Genomic DNA, 6,773 nt, shown 5'->3' on the forward strand with positions numbered 1-6,773 from the left:
GACTTTCCCAGCCAGCAGGCAGAGGAGGTTATTTCCCTTTGGCCATCACACAATTCAACTCAAAACCTAAAGGTCAGTATCTAATCCACTGCATCATCCAGTTCCCAAAGAGGCTAAAAATAGTCTTAATTCTTTAAAACTTCAAATTGATGAAACAGGTATTGGTGTCCCATGACTGAAGAGGTAATTTGAAAGAAGTTTTCAAAATTTTGATGGGTTTTTAACAGAGTTACTAAGGAGAAACTTCTCACAGAAAAGTCAGAAAACATAGGACTAAGGTAGTTGAAAACAGAATCAAAGGGAAGATGCGGGAAAAAATAGACGTAATTATGATCTGGAATGCACTGCTTGAAAGAATAGTAGAAGCCAATTTAATATAAACTTTCAAAGGGAGATTGAATTAATACTTGAAAAGGAAATATTGAAGTGCTGTGGAGGAAGTGGGATTAGTTAGATGGCTCTTTCAAAGAGCCTGGATAAGCACAATGGACTGAATGGCCACCTGTGCTGCAAGATTCTAAGAGTACAAAATCCACAACTTGAGGTAATTGCACATTCTAAGATAAGATTACATACATAATCTTACTAAAAGTTAAAAGTTAGAATGGTAGAGTTTCAGACAATATTTAATTTAATTTAATACATTGTCTTGCCCTTATTAGATAAGTAGATCATAAAATCAGAAATAGAAAGTAGAGTCCAAAGCATAATAAGTTAGTCATCACTGAATGAACAAATGAACAAATAAATCATAAACTTTTTTTAGCTATGTATGGTGATACTGGTGTGTGCACTGTTATTATCTGAAGGCAGCAGTATATTAATAGCATAAATGCAAAAATGAATGGTATAGAGAGAGATGTGCCTACAATGATCATGGAACGTAGGACTAAGAAGCAGGAGTAGGCCATTTGGCACCAGAGCCTGCTTCACTATTTGATGATTATGACTGATCAGGCTGTGACCTCAACGCCATTTTCCTACCTATTACCCTTGACCCCCTCAATCAAAATCTACCTAACTCAGTCTTAAATGTGTTCAATGCCTCAGTCTTCAGTCTGGGGCAGATAATTCCACAGACTTTAACGATACTCTGAGAGGAAGTGTTTTGAATGTATGATTGAATCTGTCACATTCTCAGGGCTTTATTTTATACTATGCTTGAAAAAAAAGAGTTAAAAACTTTCCTCACATTTTGTTCCAATTTATTAATAAAATTTGTTTAAAACTTTTACATATGGGTTTTATGTAAAACTTCTTCCTGAGTGGAGTGGTGAAAATTCACTGACCAGCCAATGGACTCACTGCTGGAAGCAGTGAAGGCAAGGACACCCCCATGGATTGATATTGTTAATCACTGTTCCCAAAAGCAACTGATGACAATCATATGAAAATAAATTGTAGAAAGGACCAAAGCTTTGTTTAGAACCCACAGGACCTGTGGTGAAGTTAAGAAAAAGATGTCAGCCCTGAAGAAATCTGCCAAAGTTAATGAATAGTTATCATCGTGGTCCCATGAAATGAAAATGATGTCTGCAAGGCTTCATGATTTATGTGCCTTCAGGTGACTCAGATGGCCAATCCTGCAGCTAAAGGTCTTTGGGCAGTTTAGAGCAATACCATTCTACTACAAGTGTGCATCTAAGGAAAATCATCTGTACCTAGATTGTACCTCTCTCATACTAGAAAATGCCAATTGGTAATATTAGGTTATCTAATGTTGCCAAAGCTTGGGCAAGTGATGAGATTTAGGGTGTATAGTATCACTATAATTATAAATTGCAAATGACCATCAGTATGTAATTCTCAGTTTCTAATTCATTTATGCAGAAAATATGCAACTTTAAATTGTAGCAAATAAAATACAAAGTTTTGTGAATGTATTTAAAGTATTTTAGTAACTTCAACCTTGTGCTTCTAGTACAAGATGATGTTTATAATGTGCTCATTGAAAACAATTCAGGATTATGATCTGTTTTGAAACATCTGTGACGTTATGTAAGTTGAAAGAAGTCAGAAGTGTGTTGGAATGCTTTTGCCTGGGTGGCTGCAGCACCCACAACACTCCAGAAGATTGACACCATATTGGGCAAAGCAGTCCAGTTGATCAGTACCACTATTCACTATCTTAAGTATTCACTCCTTCCATCACTGCTGCTCAGTAGCAACAGTGCGTACCATTCACAAGATACACATCAGCAACTTGCCAAGGCTTCTTTGACAGAACCCTCCTAACCTGTGAGCTCCATCGCCTAGAAGTACAAGAGTTGAAGGATGGGGTAAACATAGGAAAATTATAGTGCAGAAGTCTAAAACTAGGCCCAGAAATGTAAGGGTAGTCACCAATAAATCCAAGAAGGAAACTTCTTTATCCAGAGAATGGTTGGAATGCTGAATTCCCTATCACCAGAAGAGGTTGAGGCAACAACATAGATATGTAAGGGAAAGCTAGATAAACACCTGAGGGAAAAAGGAAAAGTTATGCAGAAAAGGTGGGACTATTTCCTGACTAGCCTCCCCGAAAAGTTTTACTTCTTGTTGGAAGTACTTTAGTTAGGAAATAGATCTTTGAAGTTATTTCATGTGGATAGTGAATATGTAATTACACAATACACAAAAAAACAAAAAAGAACTGCAGATGCTAGAATTCAGAAATTCAGAACAGCTCTCAAGAAGGGGCACTGGGCCCAAAACGTTAACTATGCTTTCTCTCCACAGATTCTGACAGACCTGCTGAGTTTTCCCAGTAATTTCTGTTTTTGTTTGTAATTATACAATGTTCAGTACTATTTATTGTTCCTCCAGTATTTAAGCAGCCCGTGTCCACATGCAGTAAGACCTGGGCAACATTCACACTTGGGTTATAAGTTGTAAGCAACAATCGTGAGAAACAAAGCCACGTTATGACCAACTCCAACAGGAGAGAATCTAATCATCTTCCCATAATATTCATTGCTTAATTCCCCATCATTAAAATCCTGGGGTTTTTCATCAACTTAACTGAACTAGGCACATTATTACGATGGCTGCAAGAGCTGGTCGGAGGCTGGGAATTTTGTGGTGGATAACCCATCTCACTTCCCAAAACCTGGACACCATCTACTAGTCAGGATTATGATGAAATACCCTTCACTTATATGGATGAGTCCAACAATGCTCTAGAAGCTTGACACCATCCAGGACAAACAGCCCACTTGCTTTAAACCTGATTCACCACCTTAAGCATTCACTCCTTCTATAACCAGTGCATTCTAGCTACAAGATACACTGCAGACAATAACTTCTTGGAAAGCACTTCACTTGCTTAGCAGTTCACACCACAGTGTACTTCGCTGCTGCCAGGCTTCATGTATGTGACAAAGGTAATGTAGTAATCGTGGGGAATTAATCTTCATATACAGTGAGAAATCAAATTTCCAGTAATAGTATGAAGGACAAGTTAATGGATTCCATTCAAGATACTTTTCTAAATCCACACACTGAAGGACCAATTAAGGAACAGATTATTTAAAACCCAGAACCGTGAAATGACATAGGATCAATTACTTACCTTGTAGTAAAACAACTTATGGGGATGAATGATCATAAAATGGCTTAATTTTATGTTGGCTTTGCAAGTGACTTAACTAAGTACAAAACCAGGGTCTTAAATCTGAACAAACAAATTATGCACCTGTGGGAAGTGAGTTGGCTAAGGTGGAAACTAAAGTAAAAGCTGATGGTAAATAAGCAACATTAACAAATGTCACGAAAGTATATTCTGCGTTGCACAGCATTATGTTTGATAAGAAATACCGACATGTGATTACATCGATTGATCCATTATCAACAATCAGGATTCATGAGTAACTTGGTGCAGGTACATCTGTTTTCTGCAAAAGTCTTACTGGCAGCTTGAGAAAAGCAACAATAACTGATGCAGCTTTCTTCCTGTGAATTATTCCCATGACGTTTATTCTGTAAATGCAATGGAATATATACTTCATGCGTGGCCCAATCAAAGTAAATATTGGCTGATGTCTTTTGATTGATACCCACTCCTTTAAGACCATCCATAACGCTAGCAGCTTTAATTTTGACCAAATCCCTTTATATTTTCTTTTTTCACTTGGTGTAGTTCTTTCTCTCACATTTCTTTCTGGTCCTTGGTACTTTCCTAACAATGTTCTATTAATGCAAATGTAATTACAGAAGTATAGGGAGCAACATGTCTTCATTAGTGGTAAAATTTCAATAATTTTTATTACTTTTTGACTGTGTACTAATTATGACTTTAATGCAGTTTATGTGCAGAATTTTGAGGTGAAAAGATAAATCTGTATGGGAAAATATAAACTGATCATACATGGTTAATAAAATGGAAATAGATGCTACTAAATGAATGAAATTACTGTCTTGGTATTTGATTTTATTTTTATAGTATTAGTACGTTTCCTCAAGCATAAGGACACTAATCCATCTCTACATACAGTATGATACATGAGCGTGTACTGGAGAAAAATAGAAGTTCAGACACTGAAGGAGACCATTCAGCCCAATATGTTTGTGCCAGCCAAGTTCCCCATCTTAATCACACTTTCTAGCTTGTGGCCCACAGTTCTGTAGGTTATGACCCATCAAATGCATATTTTTAATGTACAGTTATGGTGTTTGCCTCCACCAACCTGAAGGGCAATATGCTGTAGACCTTCATCACCCTCTGGTCAAAGAAGACTCTTAACTCTCTTCTAGTTCTTCTCCCAATTAAACCTATGTCCCAGAAATAGCTGCACAGAGGTCAGTATCCTGTCACCAAATCACTCTTTATTTACATGTGCATAGTTCATAGACTCTGATCAGCCAGCTCAGAGCCAGTCCTAGAATGAGGAGACGCTCTGAATCTGCTGTTTATATCTGTCAACCAGACCTCCCTGATTGGCCCAGGTTAACAGCCCCAATTAAGGATCTCATAGATAAAGAGAACCACGTGGCCCTCGTTCCAATCGCTACAGTGCTCTTGTTTATTGATCTGTCTGTTAAGGTCAATAGTTTCTTCCTATTTACCCTGTCTAGGTTCCTTACAATTATGTATGCCTCAATTGAATCTTTTGTGAGTCTCCGCTCTTCCAAAGAAAACAACTCCAATCCATCATTATTTTCTTCATAACTAAAGTTCTGTATTCCTAGCAATATCATTATTAATCCTGTCTAAAGAAGGGTCACTGGAGTTGAAAGGCTAATTCTGTTTTCTTTCCATAAACGCACCAGACCTGCAGAGTTCCACCAGCAATTTCTGATTTTTTTTTCATATTTCCAGCTGTTGTAGTTCTTGGGTTTATGTTTTTGTTGTTAATCTACGTCTGTATCCTTTCTAGTGTAATCATACCCATCCTGTAATGTGAATTCTGTATGCAGCACTCTAGTGCAGATAAACTAATATTTTATACAGTTATAGCAGCAGTGCTCGCTGTGAAATGTTTCGATTTACTGAGATGTAAGCGGATAGTTTCTCTTCGGTCTTCTATTGTGAGCAGTTCTGATGCAGCTGCATCAGCTCTAGGGGTCTACCAAAAGATTAATCTTCAGCCAAAGCATCAGATGTGCATTCTGCTATCACTCATGTATGGGATTTGGCATATCTCAAGAAATTTCAGATGCAACTGCTATCCATTAAGGCTTTTTGGTGTTGTGATGTTACCAGTTGCTATGGTCGCAAATTTACCAAGAGCCCATGAGAAATAGCCTTTGCAGGCCAATGTCAGTGCTGGAAATGGCTGTGATCCTCTTGGGATAAAAATTAATTTGCATGCCCAGAAGCTAGTTATTTTGATAAGAAGATTTACTTAGTTTATAGATGAGCTAAATTCCTTCCTGTTTTAAATCCTAATTCCATTGCTCAAAGGCGGATTTCTTTACAAGTTGATCAAGAAACTGACTACTTTGCTAAACAATAGATCCCTTAATCCTGAGAAGCTCATCCCATAATACTGAGCAACAGAACCCAATGCTAACTGATATCCTGATCTTATTTGAACAGCTGATTACCCTTAGCAACTAAACCTTAAATGCTGAGATGATTCCTTTGATCAACTAATTGTTTTTGCTAAGATAGGCCTATTTTACAGGGAGGCGCTTCCTTTTTAAGCATAATACTCAGGCAGGTCTGGCAGCATTTGTGATGAAGTGGGTAAAGACTTCACAGCTGATGTGAGAAATGTTTTTTTCCAAACGTGTTTTAAATTTTAGACTTCCAGCATCTGTAGTATTTTGCTTTTATTTTCCCTTTCCTAAGCAAACCTGATGCCTCCATTCTTTTGTTAAGGAAATTATAATTCACAGAATCACTGACTGTTTTAATTGGTAAGGAGTGATGATTGAGTGTTCCCTCAGCTAACCCCCCTATCTGTTTCATAAATTGAAACAAAAGCAAAATGATGCAGATGCTGGAAATCTGAAATAACAAAAAAAAATGCTGGAGGCCAGGTGATACCTGTGGGGGAAGAAACAGAATTGTTCAAGTCAATGATCTTCTGTAAGCACAGGAACAATAAATGTAGGTTTTAAAAAAGTGGAAGTTGGTAAGAAAAACGAAAGTGGGAGTTTATGATGACTTGGGTAAGGGTGTTTAAATCACAAAAGAAGGGTTTGTGCTGCAAAGCCAAAGAAGTGGTAATGTAACAGATAAAAGAAAGAGAATGGCAGAATAATTAACAGCTGCTGATTGAAACCAAATAAAAGTAAAATGCTAGAAAAACTCAGTAGGTCTGACAGCATCTATGGAGAAAGAAACAGAA

Source organism: Rhincodon typus, chromosome 3, assembly GCF_021869965.1.
Source record: "Rhincodon typus isolate 14 chromosome 3, sRhiTyp1.1, whole genome shotgun sequence".
NCBI lineage: Eukaryota > Metazoa > Chordata > Chondrichthyes > Orectolobiformes > Rhincodontidae > Rhincodon > Rhincodon typus.